Here is a 21,500-nt window from a genome sequence, read left to right as displayed (position 1 = left end):
CTAGGGCTGATGGGCAGAAATGCTCTGGGAGAGGGGAAAACACTGGGTTCCCCCAAAGAGCTTAGAGGCAAACTCTTATTTGTCAGCAAGGTTTCAGGACCATGAGTCTACTGCAGAGATAGGGAAACGTCTCATAAACAAGCTGGGACACGGTCCCTGAAGGTCAATTCCAGAGTTGAGATGGGTTTCCAGAAAGCTGACAAGGCATGGTCAGAGATGGAGGTTTCATCACAGCCACCCTTCCTCCCCTTTCTTTTTCATCCTTCCTCGCAGCTGCTGAAGGGGAAATACATCAGAATCTCATGGTCTTTCTTAATTAGCAGTCTGGGTCACCCTACCTCTTTTACTGTCACTGAATCCTCATGGCATCATGGCTGGAACCCAGAAGGCAGAGCCGACAATGTCTAAGTGCTATAGTGAACTGTCAAAGAAGGTAGAAGGCAGCTCCTCAAAAAATTAGAACTGCCACAAAATCCAGCAATTCCATTTCTGGGTACTTATTATAAGGAAACAAAAACCCCACCTTGAAAAGATATCTGTACCCCCATGTTCACTGCAGCATTATTTGGCAATAGTCAAGACATAGAAACAACCTATGTGTCCATTGATGGATGAAGGGATAAAGAAAATGTGATATACACAGACATACTGGAATATTACTCAGCCATAAAAAAGAACGAAATCTTGCCATTTACACCAACATGAATGGACCCTGACGGCACTATGCTAACTGAAGTAAGTCAGACAGAAAAAGACAAATACTGTATGATCCGACTTACATGTGGATTTTAAAAAAATTTTTTATTGAAGTATACTTGATTTACAATGTTAGTTTCAGGAGTACAGAAAAGTGGTTCAGTTATACATATACATACACATATATATTTTCTTTTCAGACTCTTTTTCATTATATGTTATTTTAAGAAATTTAATATTATATGTGGAATCTTAAAGCAAAACAAAACAAAAACCCCTGAATCTTAGACACAGAGAACAGACTGGTGATTGCCAGAGGCTGTGGGGGAGGCAGTTATACTATATGTGTGAAATGGGTAAATGTGATCAAAAGGTACAAACTTCCAGTTATAAGATAAATAAGCCCTGGGGATGTAATGTACCGCATGGTGACTACAGTTAACAATACTGTATTGCATATTTGAAAGTTTCTAAAGAGCACATCTTAAAAGTTCTTAACCCAAGAGAAATAAATTTGTAACTGTGTGGTGATGGATGTTAACTAGACTTATTGTGGAGATGGTGATCATTTTGCAACATATATAAGTATTGAATCATTATGTTGCATGTTGTACACTTGAAACTAGTATGCTCTATGTAATTTATATCTCAATTTTAAGAAAAAGAAAAGAAAGTAAGGGACAACGACTCGGCTCTAGCATCACTTGTCTGGGAAGCTCTACCCTGCGGTGGGAGAGGTTGCAGGGTTACGGAGCTGAAGGACTCCGCAATGAAATGCACATTTGTATTCAGTGCACCTCCTGCCATTTTTTGTTATTTTCAACTCAGACAAAGAACTTGCCTGGTCCTTTGTGGCTATTTTGTTTGTTCCTTTGGGCTTTTGTTGGAGCTATTATTTTCACAATTTTCTCTTTCTTTTTTTAATGAGTGATCTTTTCTGCTTTGTTTCATATTACTTTCTTGTATTTTTCACTTTTTATCAAATTGGGATAATGAAGCAAGGAAAGAACTCTTTATTCCCAGCCAGGACTGTGGTGTTCCTTCCTATACTTACCCAACACACATCTATCTCAGGCCCAGCAAAACCTAAATACAAGGACTATTCTACACTTAGAACTGTTTATGCAAGCCATTCAAAAGAATCACTAAGAAACAAAGAAACTCTCTGTCATTTCCTGTATAATTTAAATATTTCATAATCATTTGTAAGCAATAGTATTACCTCAAAGGTTGGAATAATACCACTCCAAAATTTTCATAATATGAGATCTGTAAGCTAGAATCTGTGGTCTCTAATAAAGGTAACCACAGGACAGAGGCAATTCACTTGAGAAACCATGCCGTAGATGGAAAATAAAATAAGTGAAAAACAATACCCAGAGAGCAAGAACCTACCAAGAAACAGAGTGTTAAGTCCATATTCAGAGGGTCTCTCTGCTGACTGAGCCCTTGCATATTGGTCTGCCTCCCAACAACCTCATTTCAAGGCAGGACTTGAAAAGGATGTTACTGTCATTGCAGGTATTTCCTATGGCCTTCCTTTAAAGCATTATTCCTTCAACACATTGTGGGACAGGCAGCCTCCAACATGGCAGGGCCTACAACATGCTCTGTCTAGCTGGCCCCAGTCAGCCCCATCTAGCCTTTCACCAAAGGATTTCCCAGCCCTCCCAAAATCAGTTAAGAGGGGACCCCAAATTATTTTGTAATCTCCTCAGGGAAATAAAACATTACAGATAGATCTATGTCCCTAGAAGGCAAATGGATCTCTGATTTACCCACTTAATTTTTTCATCAGTTAAACTTCTCAATCCATCTCTCCTTCCTGAAGTTACTACTAGAGTTCTGATTCAACTGCAAACTTGGTTCCAGCTGTATAACCTGCTCAGCTGACACCTCTAATTCTAACTTTCTAACTTAATTCTAACTTTCTCCTCTTCACAACACACCTTCATTTCCACAACTCTCCCTGGGGTTGTGAGCGACATAACCCTGCTTCCTACATCTATCTTCAATTCCGTTAGCTATAGGAGCCATCACTTTTACAGCTGCCTGACCCTAGGAAGTCTCTTTCCGCACCCCTCAAGGTCATCAAGCCACGGAAACTCATACATTTCCTAACTATAAGTGAATAAATGGTTTTGACTCCATTATATCCAGCCCAGATAAAACCTCACTGTCCAACTCTACTCAGTGTTAGTAAACCAGGAGGTATACAACATTTACTCCTAAACTTCAAACGGTCAAAGCTTTTCTCTGATCCTGAGGGCTCTTGGAATATACTCCACAATTTTCACTCTTGGAAGGATGCTTCCCGAGGAGAGACCTTGCTCTAATGTTACCACTTGTACGTTTTAACATTATTTGCTTGTTCCTTTTGTTTCTAACAGTTTCTCCCTTTATCCATTTTATTGTGATATTCTTAGATTTTATTCTCAGTTTCCTTATAATTTGTTTAATTAATGTATCATAGTCCTTTGTATTTTAATATATGACCTTTTGTTTTAGGCACATCTGTTTCATGTGGCGTAATTAAGTTCATGTTTGTTATGATTGTTATATTTGGACTATCATCTATCATTCTTTAGTCCCTCTTATTTTTGCTATTTCTTATATATGCTTAATGCATGTATTAACTAAACACTATATATATTTATATACACTCCCTTCTTTCTTTTGAAACATGTTTTGAAGAAAACACTGAATAAAACTATTTCCACTTAAACCAAATCTCTACATAACACACACACACATACACACAAAATCATGACAATCATCAAATTCATTTTTCTGTTGTTTTCTAGTGATAGCCATAATAACAAACCCCATATCCTCAGCATTTTTCGTATGAGTGAAAAAGAATACTTGCATTAACAGCTTCCGCCCTTCCCCATCTTATCTCATTCTCTTTTGGAAGACTGCCTGAAATGATGTATTGTAAAAACTTCACACATACTAGATGCTCCCTAAATATTAGTTCCCTTCCTCTCTTCCTTTTAAGGTTTAGATCACAATCCTTTTCTGCAGTGGGATGATGTGTTAGGAAGCACTGATCCCTCTTAAGTTAGTGTCTTTAGTATCCCATCTTGAGTTGACAAGGTTGCTGCGATATGAAGTTCTTGTTTTGGACCCAAAGTGTAAGGTCAGTGACTATTTAGGGTTGGTGGGATATGTGAAAATCTTTCTTTAGCTTTCCCAAATGAATGACATCTTGCCTGGATCATTTTTTCCCATAAAAAGAACTGCAGATGTTTCACTTCCTTGGGGAGTTCATGATCTCAATTGTGGCTGCATCTGAAATCATTATTTAAATGTTATCTGGACTTTCTTTCCAGATGTTTTAAAATTTCTTCCTCACTGAAGACTGAAAATGTTATAAGTAGTAAATGCTTTGATAGCTTTCTCTGGGTGTTAATTTCCATTTATGGGCCATGTCTTTAATCAATTCTGAAAACACTTTTACCTTAAATTGTTCATTCTTCAAAAACGAATTTCTTTTACTGGCTCAAGTACGTACTTCTATTAGTTTTAAGTTAAAACACTATTTTCAGTTTTCTATAAATGAGTTATTTTGATCTGCCATTATTCATACATGTGTATTTAAGCCACCTAATTTTGGATTTGATTCGGTAGTTAATAAGCATATTTCTTTAATTAACTATTTAGCAGTTATCAGTCTAAACTCTTTACTACTTCTAGAAATGTCCTTAATTTGTGATACTGCAATTTTTACCACATAGCCTTTGCTTCACGGCTTTATATATTCTTTCTTATCATTTGAGTATATTTTAGTCATTTTTTGAATTCTAAGTGAGACTTTTCGGTTGTTCTGTTTCAGACAACTTTAAAGTTTATTGTTCTTTTGTAACTTCTGAAAACCAGTTGGGTTATTTTGAAAACTGCAACATCTGAAAACTAGTTGGGTTATTTTGAAAATTCTTCTTTGACTTGTTTTTTGAATATTAAGGTTATGCATTTGAAGATTTTTTGTTTGAGACATTTTCACTGGCATTTTAGTGAGTTTAATATGAAGAAGCCTACCTACATTGCTACCTAGGCTAATGGTTTCCAAGAGGTAAAAATATTTCTACATGTAAATTCTAGTCTTTAAAAGTAAATACAGGTGTACTGTAGATATTTTTTAAACTGATAATAAAATTCTTCCAATAAGTGATATTCCATATCTACCTTATATCTTGAGATTTTTATCTTCAAATGAGCCTCTGTACAACAGATAAAACTATGCTTCAAAGAAAACTGAAATGTAAACATAGTAATTAGTTTCCTCTAAGATTCTAAATAAACAAATAAATCATGGCTAACCCAGAATTAAAAGAAACGGCATACCTAACCGCACAGAGCTCAGAGTACCACCTTCATCTGCCCCACAGTAGCAAAGCTGGAGTGAGGTCAAGTAGCACAAAACTCTTCTTTAATAGACTTTAAGTCAACTTATTACATCTGTCCCTGGGGACTGGACCTAGGGGATGCTCTGTATTTTAGCCTGAGAACAAGATTTAGCCTTAAGAGAAGAAAAGCTATTTATATTTATATTTATCTTTTATCTAGCCATTTAACCAAATTTCCAATTCCAAAAGAAATAAAAACTCTTATGTATTGAAGAATAAATAAATTTTAAAAGAATATTCAGTATTTATTTGAAAACCATTATAAAGTATTTTTAAAGTATATAAAGCAAGACGAGCAGAGAGAGACATATTTCCTGGATGAAAAAAAACTGAATATAAAAAAGTTGATCCTTTCCAAATTAATATATAATTTTAATGCAGCTTTAATCAGAATCTCCAATGAGATTTTAGATTGTAAAAAAATGAGTTTAAAGTTTATATGGAAAAAATGCCAAATAATACCAAGAAATATTTAAAAAGAAGACTAAAATGGGACTCAGTTGCTTTTCTATATATTAAAACCTAAAATAAAACTATCATAATCAAGATAGTATCATACTGAAACAGGAATAGTAAACAGACACAGGAAATATAAACCAAGATACAGAAACTGATACAAGTGTATATGGAACAACATATGACTAAGGTGGTATCTCAGTTCGTAGACAAAATAAACGGTGTCATCAGATTGGCTGTACATTTGAGAGAATATAAAATTATATTCATACCTCACACCATATATAAAATATATTCCAGATGGATTTAAAAGATGTATTTAAAAATAAATCAACAAAAGTACTAGAAGAAGAATTAAAATGAGGTTTATATTAGCTTGGATGATAGAAGCCTTCCTAACACAAGAACCATAAAGGAAATGATATATGAAAATTTTTGTATGGCAAAAGATAATATAAACCAAATCAATGACAATAGACTAGGAAATAACTGCATCATATGGAACAAACAAAATATTACTGTCACTAATAAACTAAGAGCTCCCTACAAACTGAGGAGGCAAATAACCTTAAAAAGACATGGGCAAAGGATATGAAATCACAATTCACAGAAGAAATGCAAAAGAACAATAAAAACATGTGAAAATATGCTCAACCTCATCAAAATTCAAGGGAATATAAATGAAAACAGAGTATCATTGCTCACTCAGTAGGGTAATAATGATGACTGCAACATGGAAAACCAGTAGCCTCACACTTGGTAATGGAAGCCTGAACTGGTACAACTTCCTTGGAAAGAAATCTGGCCACATATTTTTAAATGTGAGATACATGTGTCCTTTGACTCAACCTCCTGTGTCTCCCCTAGCTCCCCACTTTTGAGATTCAACCAGAATGAAGTACTGGTATATAAGGATGGGTTACTTAGAGAAAACACAACCACAGCCAAGGGAGACAATGTTAATTTCTCTCCACAGGGGACAGTGCAGTGAATACTATGCAAATATTAACATGAGCAAGTCAGAGCCAACCTATGAGCTGAGGGAATGTCTGTGACATTTGTTGTGAAAATTTAGTTGCATGGTAGTGCTTATATTTTAAAAATCCTCAGAGAGGATATGCACACATATGTGATTGGACTGTATGAAATTGCAGATATTCAATCCTTTTGATCTAATAAAATGGCAGTCTCCTAGGTCACAACCTAACATAAGTTATTACATATTTATGAGAATGATAAAATGTAGAATGATACACCCAGCATTAACACTGGTAACCTGGGGTGGGGTAAGGGAGGAAAGGGAAAATGAACGGCTTCTTCATACATATTTGCACTGTTTCACTTGTTAAAAGTTTTTAAAATTAAAAATATCTAATAAAGAAAAATTTGAGGAAAAAATAGAAAAGAAACAAGATTCTTAGGCTGGCTATGACTTGAAACCCATCTAGGGGCAGAATCTACAGCAAAGGTCCATTTAACTTCATCAAATACAGTGAACAAAAACCAATTTATTTCCTTGTCTCTTTCAAAAAGATGGTTTAAAATAAAAACCCAACCAATTATTTGTTAACTAAAAAGAATTTCAGAATTTGCAAAGAGACTAGTAAAAGTGAAAATTCAGAGAACATTAAGTGTTCAAGTGGAGCAAGGGGAACACTTTAAACTGCTAAATGGAGAGTAAATGGGTGTAATCACTTTAAAACAACCTGGCATTATCTAATAAAGTTGAACACAGCATATTCTATGACCTGGCACCTGAACTCCAAAGTCTACATCCTAGAAAAACTCCTGGGTGAGGACTAGGATATGTGTACAGCGTGTACTGTGCAGCATTTTCATGAGAGCAAAAAGCTGGAAGCAACCAGAATGCTCCAAATGGGTAGAATGGATAAATAAAGTGTGGTATATTTCATACAGAAGAAGAACAATGCTGATGTACTAATACTAGAAAACAATGCAAATGAGCGAACTCTAGCTGTACACATCCACCGAGATAAATCTCAAAATAAATGTTGGGTAGAAAAATCTAAGCCAGAGAAAAAGTATGATGCCATTTCAAAAAGAGGCTACACTAAACAGTTTAAGAAAAAGCAGGGGAATCACAAATTAAAAGTCTAGATGATAGCTTTCTAGGAAGGAGAAAGGAAGAAGGGATCAGGAAGAAGCAAATAGGAGTCTTAAAAAGTGGTATTGATCAATAAAGCTGGGGGAAAAAAGACAGGGAATGTATGTATGCTTTTTACTAATAGTCTTTAGTGTGTGTGTGTGTGTGTGTGTGTACTTGCATATATTCTTTTGATGTATGGTATGTTTCAATTATGCATGCACGCACACATACACTACAGAATCTAGGGCAACGTCTGCTCATGCCTACAAAGTCCATCCTACTACTGGAGAAGCCACTTAACCATCTTTGCATTGTAGATGCTTAATATATAATTGTATAGCTTTATTTTAGAGTAATACTCAAAGGAACAGCTCTGGGAGTCATGTTTTTCTGGGGCCAGGGTGAAATGGAAATTTCTCTCATGCAAATTTTTACAGTGCACCAGAAGCTGGAGAGACTATAACAGAAAATCCAAGATAAACACACACACTGACATAAAATTTTTCAAGTCACCTTGGGAAAACTTTGTTAAGTTACAGCAAAAAGCAAAGGTAGCATTTCTAAGGAGAGTTAACTGGGTTTTACTTTCACCCTACAATTTAAACTAAATGACACCAAAACTCAAACCCTGGCTGGTAAGATTTGCAGAAGCCGGGGGGGGGGGGGGGGGGGGACACGTCTTCTCTCGACTACAAATCATTGAATACCCAGGAAAACTTCGATTTATTGAGAGCAGACCAGATGGAGCGCTATTGCTAGATATTACAATGTTGATCCTGATTCACAGCAGTCGAGCAGTTAAAAGCCTTCTATATAAGGCGGTGTTTCAGGTGAAGGAAGACAATTAGAAAGGGAGGAAGTCTATCCTCTTTCCCATCCTCCACAGCTGCTGGAAACCAACTTTGTTCCTCCGACTGAATCACTGCTAATTCTAAGCTATTGGCTTATTTTCTTTCCCAAGGATTATTTTGAATATTTGGATGTCTACTTTACTCACTCTTTTCTGTCTACTGCTATTAGGAGTTTGGTAAATAATCTGATTTAGCTCAGATGCTTTACTGACAGGATATCCTGTATCTAGTTAACTAAAGCTAGAGGAAAGGGTGATTGGACAATCTGAATGCACATTATTTTTAAAAGGAAAGGAAAAGACAAAAAAGTCAACGAGGCTACAGGCCCTTTATCGTCTCAAGTAAACCAAAACAATATGATACCGAACTACCTCCCCAAATATGACTCATTTACAGATTTGACATTTTTACTTCCTACACTCTGCTCATGATCTGGAAATGCAGGTGCCACATGGGATCATGGATGAGGTAAACAGCTTTGAGTTCTCCCTTTAGCAAACAAAAAATGGGAAATTAAATTAATTGCTGTTCTTGAATGTTTTTCCCTGAGCAAAGTTTCACAGATTGCTTTCTTTTTTGAATAAAAGCTTTATTGAACTATAATGCATACCATAAAATTTTACCCTTTTATTTATACAATGGCATATTTATATTTACATATATAAATATATTTTATTATATTTTATTTCTATATTTTAATATTTTATGTATAAATATATAAATATGTTTATTTATAAATATATAATTATATATAAATATATATTTTTATATATAAATATATTTTATTTGTATATTTTAAATTTTATATATTAATATATATTTTAATTTATATACATATAAATATATACATAAATATAAATATACCACTGCCTAAATAAAAGGGTAAAATTTTATGGTATGTGCATTATAGTTCAGTAAAACTAGAATCTGAGATTTGCAAATGTTAGCCACTATATATGAAAAATAGATTTAAAAAATTCTTATGTATAGCACAGGGAACTATATTCAATATCTTGTAATAACCTTTAATGAAAAAGAATATGAAAATGAATATATGAATATATATATGCATGACTGGGACATTGTGCTGTACACCAGAAATTGACACACTGTAACTGACTGTACTTCAACAAAAAAAAATTTACCTTTTTAAAGTATGCACAATCCAGTGAGTTTTTAGAAAATCCAAACTTGTGCATCTATCACCACTCCAAATTCCAGAACATTGTCATCGCCCCAAAAAGAAAACCAGTACCCATTAGCAGTCACTCCCCTCCTCCAACCTCATCCCCACCCCCCAGCTCCTGCAATCATGAATCTACTGTCTCTATAGATTTGCCTATTTGGGGCATTGCAATAAATGGAACCATATATCACATAGCCTGTTGTGTCTGGTTTCTTTCACTTAGCAAAATGTTTTCAAGGTTCATCCATGTCATGATATGAATCAGTACTTCCTTTTTATGGCAAATAATATTCCAGTGTATAGATATACCATAATTTTATCCATTAGCCAGCTGATGGACATTTGGGTTGCTTATTTATGATAATGAACAAAAGAAAGCCTTGGAAGAAGAAGAAACTGGCCTTCAGCTCAGAACTCAACCCAACCAGGGATTAATAAAGACAGCTACTGTGAAACCCACATTTATACCCAATTCCTGTAGACCACGTTACTCCTAGAGAATGTTAATAGAAATGTTAGCTGTGGTAACATGGGGTAGAAGAAATTTTTTTCTTATACCATTAATAAAGAAAGAAGAAGGGAAACAGAATTAAAACATAATGAGTAATATCCTCCAATAGGCGAGCCGATAAACAAATTGTGGTATACCAATATACTAGAATACTACTCGGTAATAAAAGGAATAAATTATTGATACATAAAACATGGACGTGTCACCATGTACTTATGCAGAGCATAAGAAGCCAGACAAAAATGAACACATGATATGTAACTGCATTACATAAAACTCTAGAAAATACAGATGCTTCTAGAGTGACAGAAAGCAGACCGGGGGCACCTGAGGATGGGGAAGGGGAAGGAGAGATCACTATTGAGCACCAGGAAACTTTTGGATGGATATATTATTTTGATTGTAGTGATTATTTCATGGATGTATGCAGCCAATAATCATCAACTTTAAATGTGTATCATTTACTGAATGTCAATTATACCTCAATAAAGCTGTTTAGAAACAGTGCTTTTAAAAAAGTGAGTATACCTCCCCAAAAAGTGTTTGAAGGTGTGGAAAACACTGCATATATGGTCTCAATTAGTTTTATAACAAGTTAAATTATTCTCATTTTACACACAAGGAAATTTGAATTCAGAAAGTACAGTAATTTCCTAAGGTGGTCACTGCTGGTATTAGGCTGAGATCTCGTCTTCTTCTTCTTTTTTTTAATGGAGATATTGGGGATTGAACCAAGGGCCTCGTGCATGCTAAGCTACCACTGAGCTACAACCCGCCCCCCACCCCCACCAAATCTCTTATTCTTAACCCCAAGGTCCGTGCTTTTTTCACTACAACACATTGCCTCTCACAGTTCCTGTTATATATAGACCAAACTTTTTTTTCTGAAATCCTTGGGTCCCATTTCCCAATTTAGGGAATTTTCTAGTCCACAGAAGAGGCTTATGTTTTAGGGTGGTATTCCAATTTTGTTTTCTTTAGCCTATCATGCTATGCTGTCACAAATGCCTCTCTAATTATGGGGATTTATCTGATTCAGTTGATTTATTCATTCTCAGTGGATCAGAGTGGTTAATCTGGATTAGATTGAGGCAAGTAAGCCTGGCCCCTAGGTCAAAGGAGTGAAAATAATTCATCTGAGATTAAAAGCAAGTTGGACAAAACCAACAACTGGCTACTCAACCCACTGGGAGTGGATCTTATACTTTTTAGGGACAACAGTCACTCCTTTGATTATGGGAGTCCCAGGAAGTTGGACTAGTCAGAGTTGCTCTGAGGTGTCTACCTACTTTTTTTAACACCTCTTTCCCTAAACTTGAACTTTAAGTTGAGGTTGCCGTGCCTTCTCTGAACAGGTCAGGCACAAGGTGGGTTTTCTCACCTCAGTACCTCCTCCAGATCCTTCACCACACAAACTCTGTCCAAATACTATCAATTGAATCTGGGCCCATTTGAACATGGGCTATAAACTTGATTAAATAATATTAATGAAAAAGTGAAAGTTGGTTAAAATAATTTTTTTGGTGAGAGCTACATTTGGGGGAGAGAGGTGTTATTTTTTTCATGCAAGACTTTCATGAAGGTTAACAGTGTTGGATATTCTCCATTTGCTCCTCCAAACCCATCCTCCACCCTCGGAGACTAAAATTTGGACTCAGCAGCAGGCTGCCTTGTTCTTTCTTCCAGTTGGGATGGGTCAATGGGGAGCACAAAAAGACAGGAGACAGGATAATCATTTCAGGATATGTTTCCCGGTATCCCTGCCTGCAGGGTCATTATAATCTGGCTACACCACTTTCCTGGAGCCACAGCTCCACTCAGGAGGGCCCTCTCCTCTCAGTCCTCATCCCTTCAGGTCGATGGGTGGTAAAGGAGCCCTGAAGAAGCACACTCTCCCCTGGGTTTCCCTATACTCTGCCCACATCCTTGTAAATATCCTCTTTATTAAACTCTCTTAAAATTAATTGACTGGAGGATGACAATTGTTTCCAGCACAGCTGACATTTTCTGAGGGCTAATAGTATGCTTGTTCAGAAAATGAACTTACCCCATGTCCTCAATTTTTTTTGAAAACACTGACATTCACAGGGTTGATATTAAGCCCAGACAAAGATAAAAGAGTGGTAAGGTGAGGTATGGAGGGGTGTGGTCAAACAGCACCGATTCAATACCTTCCTGCATTGGCGATTTTGTAAGGCAAAGACATTTCAAATGTGCAATCTATATTCACATAGATTTGCAAGATTTGCAAGATTTGCAAGAAGGCAGCGGATATATTTCTCAGATTTTTAAAACTGAGAGATGTGAAACATTCAGCTTGCTACATCATGCTTCTTTATGCTTACAAATCATATTTCCATGGAGACTTTGGCCTTTTTGCATATGCTATTCTACTTAGACTGAGGCTGTAAACTACTTTTTTTTTTTTTTTGGTTCTAATGATTAAATATAAAGAAAGGGATGTTTGCTACGATAAAAACTGCCTAAATATAAACAACAAGTTCCTACTGTACAGCACAGGGAGCTTTACTCAATAGTTTGTAATAGCCTACAATGAAAAAGAACCTATATGTGTGTGTGTATAACTGAAACAGTATGCTCTGCACCAGAAACCAGCACAGCACTGTAAATCAACTATACTTCAATTTAAAAAAAAAAAAAAACTGCCTAAATGGCAACTCTAAGAAAAAGAACAGATTTCAGAGGTGCCATCTGTTTTCTTTCATTGAGAGGCCTTGTCATTTATAGTGAAAAATGCTGCAGAAGTGAAGCGGTGCTCCCTGTGTCATGCACAAGACAGAATCTCAAGCAGATTTTGATGAGTTAGAGTTTATATCAAAGATGTAAGTCCACTAAGATAAAAGACGGATCTTGATCACATCTAAGCCCAAAACAACTAGCCTCCCACCCCCAGAATCACCTCAGCTGTATCATTCCCAAAGGACACATGAGAACTAGAAGAGCTACTTTAAGGTTGATTTTCTTTGATGAAGCCAAAATGTCATTTAGCACAAATCTGTAAAGCTCTTTTAAAGGAAAAACCTAAAATGTTGAACTATTAATATGATGCTTTGTTAATGTTGGCTTAGTTTGTGTTACTGTGTGTGTCTGTTTGCTATAGATTAGGACAGGCGATAGAAAAAAAGGAATTCCTTGAATTAACCCGAGCCAGCGAGGTAAGATCTATCCCTGTGTTTGTTGTGGGTATCTATTAGAACTTAGAGTATTTGAAAGGGGATACCAAAAGAAAATCCGGGGACACTGGCAGCTTTCCTTTACTTCTGCATAACACCAGATGGCTCTTACAAAGCTCTCACTTCTTATTTTCCCAATGAGTGGTAATTTCATTCTTTCAGCTCTTCCTGGCTCAATGCAGCGTATCAATGAATAATACCATCTTGCATTTGTACAGCATTTTACAATTTACAAACTGCTTTCCTGATCTCAACTGATCTGTACTGCAGTTCTGGGCAAATATTATAACCCCCATTTTACATCTGTGGAAACGAAAGCCCAAAGGTATCAGACAGAATTCTTTTAGTAGCAACTTGAACAAGGTTAGGTAAACAAGGGAAGTATATTGGCTCACATCAACTGGATTGATGGACGCCAGTTGTTAATGGGCTCTCTCTTTCCTTCTCTCTCTCTTTTGCTTCCCCTCTGTGCATGAGACTTTAATCTCTCAGCAGACTGAAATATGGTCTTACATGATTCTTACTAAGCTAAGACTAGAAAGGATGGGACCTCTCCTCCCTCAACTTGAGTTGGAAAATTCCAGAGAAAGAATCTATTGGCCTTTGCTGGGTTGCATGTCCACTCTTCAAACCAACTCCTATAGCATGAGGATGAAATACTATGGCTTTCCTCTGGCCAGTACTACCAAAACAAACAAAACATAGACAAGGAATAGACATAGCCAGTGAGGAAACCGTGAGGAGGGTGTACGTACTGCATTAAACCACTTGCCCAAGGAGCAGAATTAGAACGACTTCATAACTGAAACAGACAGCAAGCCCAACCCTCTCCCCTGAACTTCCAGCCTGTCACTACCGGGACCACAAAGGTGTTACCGTGCCCCTCTTTTCTACACAGTCACCAGTGTGGTCTGGTTCAAGACTAAAACTTGAAAAGACTCAGATTCTCATCCTGAGCCTGTCCCTTGTCAGCTGTGTTCCTGGGCCAGTTACTTAACCTCTGGGAACACAGTTTCCTCCTTTGTAAAATAAAGTAAACAATTTCTGCATCACAGGGTCATCAGAAGGATAAAAGGGAGATAACGTACTCCAGATGACTTTGAAAATTATCAAGAACTGCCTTAAGGTTTATTACTAAAATTCTGTATGTAAATCTTACAGAGGCTAGAATTACACATTAACATTCTTCAGCTGTAATCCTCCCTACCACTCTCAGTTAGAATCACTTTGGTTCTGACATTTTTACTCTTTCCATTTTAAAAAGTATAGTTCAAAAAGAAGCATCAAATGGTGTCACAAAATGAAAAGATTCAGTCCAGAAGAGAAGTTTAAGAACAGATGGTTTAATGGGACTTACCACACTCACCTTTTCAATACAGATTAATCAGGAGATGGAAAATTTCCGGAAGACCCACAAGAAACTATTAACAGTGGTTATCCCCAGGGAGTAGGCTAGAAGTTGGTGTTTGGAAAGAAACTCTCTTTTTCATTTATTCCTGTGTCTACCACTTGAATTTTCCAAAAAATCTTACACATATATTCCTTTCATAATTAAAAAAATTAAAAGCTTGGTTATCGCAGAAAAGAAAAATAGTATATACCTAGTATAGTGTCTGACACATAAAAAGCTTTCAATACATTCTTGCTCATTGATCAAACTAGGTATTTCTAATTACCACCTATCTGGCAGAGTAAAATCAACTTCACTAGAATAAAAGCCAGCTTTCATCTCTGTGAATGTATGTTTTCCATTAGTCATACTGTGAGGAATGCACATCACCAACTGCTGAGGATACGGTTTTAAACTCTTCCACTTTCAAACACCAAAACTGAAACCCCCTTCTTAGCCTCCAGTTATAAAGCACAGTACATCTGGATGACGCTCAGCTCTGTTGCTGCTGTTCTCATAAGCACATTCATTAACATCAGAGGATGCTAGGCTTCTAGGAACCATTTTATGTTACAGCTGGGGGTTCGCACGACATTTTCTAAGAAATTAAAGGTTACACGGCAGCATATGCCAAAGCTAAACGACAGATTTAAATAGCATTTTTAAAAAACGCCGCAACAGCTACGAGGTTTGAATGCTGGGCACTGGCTAAGTGCTATACTGGTTGCCTAGTTACATCCCTGCAAAAGGTCAAAAAAGATGTCTCTAAATCTAGAAGGAATTAAAAACCTCAAAGTTTCACCATTAAACCAAGTACTGTGTGTGAACTCCTACACAGACATCCCTGAAAATAAGTGTCCATCGGACTTTGATCAGATGGCAGTCCTTGGGGCTATCTAAGGAGACAGTGTAATAAAAGATCTTTCTATATATGAAATTTGTTACCACGGTCACATTTCACTAAAGTTATGACATCTGAACTCTCTCCATTTTATCATACCCATTGCGATCTGCTAGTACAGGATATTAAAAAAGTTTCCAACGTAGTTGCTACAACTTCTATCCCATGAGAGGTGGAAAAAAGTCCAGTGTTTTAAAATCATTAAACTTAAAAAAAAATTTTTTTAATTGAGATCAACTTTGCAAATTATAGGCCAGTCTCTAATCTAATAACAAAAACTATGCATCTTAATAATGAACAACTAGTGTCTTAACACTCAGAGACGTTCCTCTTTCATCTCCTTGAGAATTTCCTCATTAGTTCTGCCTGGCAGACACTTTAAGTCCTAATTTTTTTTTTCTCAGGAATGGGACAATATAGAACAACAATTTCGGTCTAGAAATTTAACATGAGTGCATTAAAATGGATGAGACGTCTTCCAGAATTTGAGGATAGGGAGAAACAGTCTTTTCATTTTTTTCTTTCTCTTGAAGTTCAATCAATTTTTTTTTGAGGTAAAATTCACAAAACGTATCATTAACCATGAAGCATTTTAAAGTGTACAATCCAACAGCATTTAGTACATTCATGATGCTGTGCAGTCATCATGTCTATTGAGTTCCAAGACATTCCTGTTACCCCCAAAGAAACCCTGCACCCAGAGTAGTTGGGATCATCTGGATCTCCTATTTACATTTACTTTGTAATTTCTCTTTGGAAAGAAATGAAAGAATCTGAGTTTAAAAGACAGCATAAGGATTCCATCTGCTTTTATTTCTTCTGGAACTTATTTGTTTCCCAAAAAATCCAGCAGAGGTTCAAACCTGAAAGGAGACTAGTCTTAACAAGATGAATCCAGGAATGAGAGTCCGAGAAGGAAGGAACGCCAGAAAGCGATTGAGAAGAATATCAGAAAAACTCACAATTCTATCCGAGACCTATACTTATCAGAAACCCAGATCCTATCTCCATGACTGACAGTGTTCAATCTTTTTTTTGCAAAGAAAAAAAAGAATTGAAAGAGAATTCCTTGTACCTGCCAACTAGAACAGTTTGGAAGATAGGAAACAAGTAAATACATTATAAAAAAAAAAAAAAAAAAAAGACCACCAGCTCCTAAAAGTCAAAGCCTATTCTGGGGAAGCTAATGTATTCCTCTTTCAAGAATACTTACAGTCCTCTTTGTCCCAGTGGCTTAGAGAATAAAAATCTCCAAATAAAGGTCACAGAAATGTACGAAATGAGGGCTTTCAGTATTTCATATTTTCAGGCTGGCTGTGTTACAGGTGAGGACAAGGAGGGTATTAGGGAAACGGGGAAGAAGGGGCTACTTAACTTACATCAGGGTAAGAAGCTCACCCTCTACCACTGGGAGTCAGGAAGTACCAAGTTCTTAGAGCTGGATAAGACTCCACCCTAATCCCCTCCCCTAGGGCATTCAAGATAGTCTTCCTAATACTTTTTATCTATTTCTGAATATTCCATGCTATCTCTTAGGGGGGAATAGTTCTCTTTTGTTATACAAAAGGCAGGATTCAAGCTAAGAGAGCTCCATGGGGCTTGGGCAAACTTGGGTTTTATAATTTCCATACATGCTCACATGCTGAAAAAGATTCAATCATATCCTATGGTCACCTCAATAAGAAAGCCACCAAAGCTGCGGTCATCACAGGCATCACGTAGGAGTGTGTGGATAACGCTGGAGAACTGAAAGGGCGGGCTGTGAAATCCAACACTCCATAAATGTCGCTGGTTCTTCTAAGTTGATTTTAGATAAACATGTATATGTGGATACAGATTTTCCAAGGGTTAGGTTCACCCTTATCTTCAACCCAAACCCTGGGGGTTATTGTCGTTATTTAATCTCTATCTTCATAATTCATCAGTATAACAGTCCCTTTCCACTGGAGCTGCTTTTAGACATCTAGGAGACCAACGGTCCCAAATTGCCCGGAACTCCAGCAGTTTTAGTACTGAAGTTCCTAGATGCCAGAAAACTCCTTAGTTTTGGACAAATCAGGACGGTTTGTGACTCTACTGCTAGCCTGAAGTTTGGCACTCAGATCTGCATTACTGAAGTGTCTAAAAAGTGGACAGAAGGGGGACTTGATGCAAAAATAGCTGCAAAACTCAAAATCTCCATCAAAAATGGCTATATTCTACTCCAGAGATGGTTTTTAAAAAAAAATAACCCAGTGATCCATTTCACTCTCTAGGCAAGCAAGCAGTGGTTGCTTACTTTGTGGGGATGACCTATCTAATGGATGCCAGAAATTAAACCATACTTAGAAATTAGCTATAATAAATGCCACTACAGTAAAGTTCTAAAATATTATGCTATTTTCCCCCCAATTTCCACATTTTAGAGCGTAATAAATAAAGCATAATGTGACAGGCAGCCATAATGGCATAAAATAAAAATCTCACATTTCTTTGGTGCTATTCGAAGACCTGGGAACCTGCACATTGTAGGCAAACTCTCCAGAGTTGGAGAAATGCCAAAAGCAGCACACTCTCCAGAGGCCACACCCATAGTACCAGAAAGTCTGGCCAAGAAAGGAGCCCTTGGACTTCAACCTGTCCCCTTGATCCAATGCCAAATACTCCAAGACAAGGAAAAGCCTTCAGTGCCTGTATCTACAAAACAGGATTTGCAGAGTCAAGACAAGAACTTGCTTCATCAACTTGGGAACCCTGACCCTTCTCAACACTATACAATGAAATATGGGATAATCCTATCTCTGCTACCCAAGGCATATCTACCATTCTGAACAATTCATCTATTTTACTTTGTAGTAGGCAGCATAAAAACCCCCAAATAGGTTCATGTCCTCATCCCTGGAACCTGTGAATATATAACCTTACACAGAAAAAGGGACTTTGAATGTGTGATTAAATTAAGCACTTTGGTATGTGGAGGGTATCTTGGATTATCTAGGTGTGCCAAATCTTATTACATGAGTCCTTAAAGTCAAAGAACCTTTCCTGGTTGAGCTTAGAGTTAAGAGGTATGACTATGGAAGAAAGAAACACAGAGATGCAATGCTATTGGCTCTGGCAATGGAGGAAGGGGGACTCTAGAATTCTCCCTTAGACCCTCCAGAAAGGAACACAGCTCTGTCAATACTTTGCCTTTAGGCCAGTGAGATCCCTACAGAACCTAACCTGTAGGACTGTAAGATAACCTATTTGTATCTTTTTAAATCACAAAGTTTGTGATAATTTGTTACAGCAGCAAACAAGAAACAAATACACCCTTCATCACTGCCGTTCAATTTGCATAATGCCTTAGCAGTATTTTGCTTTAAATCCCAGTACTTGACCATTTTTTACCTAGTGTTTAATTTGCTTCTCTGTACAGACAAAAAATAGATTTGGTGCTAGAGCAAATATACTCAAAATCCCTCCAAGAGTGCAAAACAATATTTCCTTTTACATGTCTATTTTGTTTAGTTTCTTTCTTTAGTTTGTTAGCACAGAGACCACTTACGTAAGGAACTACTTTGCATAACTGAAACCAGTAATTTTGCAAGAAGCAAAAATGCTTGTAGGTAAGTGTGAAAACAACAAATAACCTCTTTAAAGGTGTGTAAAGACACAGTAGTTCTCAATGTGTCCTTTGGGCGCCCTGGATGTCACAATGGCTGGAAGATACCACTGGCCTTCTGTGAGCCAAGGACAGGGATACCAAAGAATACAAGGAAGAACTGCCCCATTCAACACACCAGCAACCCCCATTGAGAAACTCTGCTTGGATTGATTTGAAACATTTAAGGACATTCATCAGTATGAAAGATATCAACACCAACATCAGACAGGGAACTTGAAATACTTATAAAACAGTCTTCATTATTAATAATATTTGGTAGAACATAGGGATGTTTCAGCCCTTACCTGAAAGATAGTAAGTCCTTAACTCCAAAAGAACCTCATTAAGGGGTAGCAAAAGCTATACATGGTCTTAAAAGCACACACACATATGCACATATGCCTTCCTTCTAATAATAACTAGACCAGAGAGTCTCAACCCTGACTACACATTATAATCACCTAGGGAGCTCTTAAAAACTGTAGATATTCAGACCCATCCCCCAGAGATTCTGGTTCAACTGACCTGGGTAGGGTCTACATATCAATGTTTTTAAACACTTCCCTGGAGATTCTGATGCATTCAGGATGAAGAACCACTGCTCTCTACCCAACCATGAGCAGCCTACTGGACATATCCACCTTTGTGGCCACTCCATAGATTTGTATCTGTTCCTCTCTTCCTGTATCTGTAGCTCTCCCAAAAGAGATGGCTGGGGGTTTTTCTAGATGTCCTCCACTCCTTCACTTCTCATCTTTAATAAGAAATTCCATCAGTTCTCCCATATTCAGCCCATCAATTCCAAACCCAAAGCATCTACTAGTCTCCTTTCCACTAGTCTTGCTTTACTTTCTCTCCTAAGAAGGTTCTGACTCAAGTAAATACTAAATACTTGTTGAATGAGTAAATGAATGAATGGCTAGCTTCAGTAAACTAAGTTAGGTTAAAAGTAGGTTTTATATTTTATTTGCATTTTGCTGTAGCCACTAAATAGTTAGGTAAATGAATAATTAACAAATATATGTATTTATATGGATGACTGAAACATTATGTTGTACAACAGAAATTGACACAACATTGTAAACTGACTGTACTATAATTCAAAAAAGTTTAAAATTCAGTGGTAAATTCAAGCCACTGTCATATAATCCAGTGCGGAAAGGAGAGAAGCAGGTAGGGCTATAAGTGAAACAATACTGGTCATGAGTTGATAACTGTTGAAAGTGAGTGACAGGGATATGGAAGTTCATTATATTATCCTCTCTATTTTGGTATATGCTTGAAATATATCAAAATGAAGTTACATTTTAAAATAGGGGTGGAAATCCACATCACTGACTAGAGGAAACTGTGTACCATGGTTGGGTAGAGCAAACACATTATCACCTGTCTCAGCCATACAGTGAACTTTCAAATCTACAACCAGATTCACATAGCTTTAGCCATTTTCAAAAGCCAATTCAGCTTCTTCAAGAAGCCCAACTAATATCAAATTGAATTTTAAGGTTATTATTGTTGCTGCTGGAATAGCCCTTTCAATGTCTACAATCAATCTGTTAACGACAGGGTTTATCCTTCTCTGCCCTAATCTGCTCTGACATCTGTCTTATACCACAAACAATCAATAATGTTTGGTGCTATAAGGATACATTCTGTTAAGGCGATGACCTCAAAGGCTCTCCAAACTCAGGTTTTCAGAAGAACATGGGGGAAATCTGGGTGATAAATCTGATTTTAACTATCCTCAAGGAGAGCCTTTTTTTCACCTTTAAATTTTAAAGTTGTATCATTATTGCTAAAGATTATGAATGTTTCCTTTTGATCAATTTCACATTCACAACGCTTTCATCTATAGGATTACTTAAAATTTTTTTCCTCTTAACGTTCTGGTTAGATTCAACATCCTAGAAAAAAGTATTTCAGAATTCTTACCTCTTCAGTTTCCAAAGCCGGAGGCTCACTGGCAGATCTGGCTGTTGAGAAAGCAGAGAAGAAAATGTATTTAAAAAAAAAAAAGGTGGAGGGAGAAATAGCATGATACACAAAAGCTGAAAAAGCAAATAAATGTTTCTGAAAACAGGGTTTGGTGGTGATGGCTGAGTAGCTCTAAGGGCAGAGGAGCTCGCAGGTTCACATTTCTGAGTCAAGAAACAGACATTTTTGTTAACTCT

General features: G+C 36.8%; 1 protein-coding gene across 1 annotated transcript in view; it reads right to left on the bottom strand.

Moving 5' to 3' along the window:
• GNG2 (G protein subunit gamma 2) overlaps positions 1 to 21,500 on the bottom strand; it is a 117,307-nt gene that overhangs the window by 80,068 nt on the left and 15,739 nt on the right. The window contains exon 2 of the mRNA XM_032482034.1: positions 21,262 to 21,302. The gene's annotated coding sequence lies outside the window, so the exon portion shown is untranslated. The remainder of the gene's footprint in view (positions 1 to 21,261; positions 21,303 to 21,500) is intronic.

Source organism: Camelus ferus, chromosome 6, assembly GCF_009834535.1.
Source record: "Camelus ferus isolate YT-003-E chromosome 6, BCGSAC_Cfer_1.0, whole genome shotgun sequence".
In the NCBI taxonomy this organism is placed as follows: domain Eukaryota; kingdom Metazoa; phylum Chordata; class Mammalia; order Artiodactyla; family Camelidae; genus Camelus; species Camelus ferus.
This window is presented reverse-complemented; position numbering and strand designations above follow the sequence as displayed.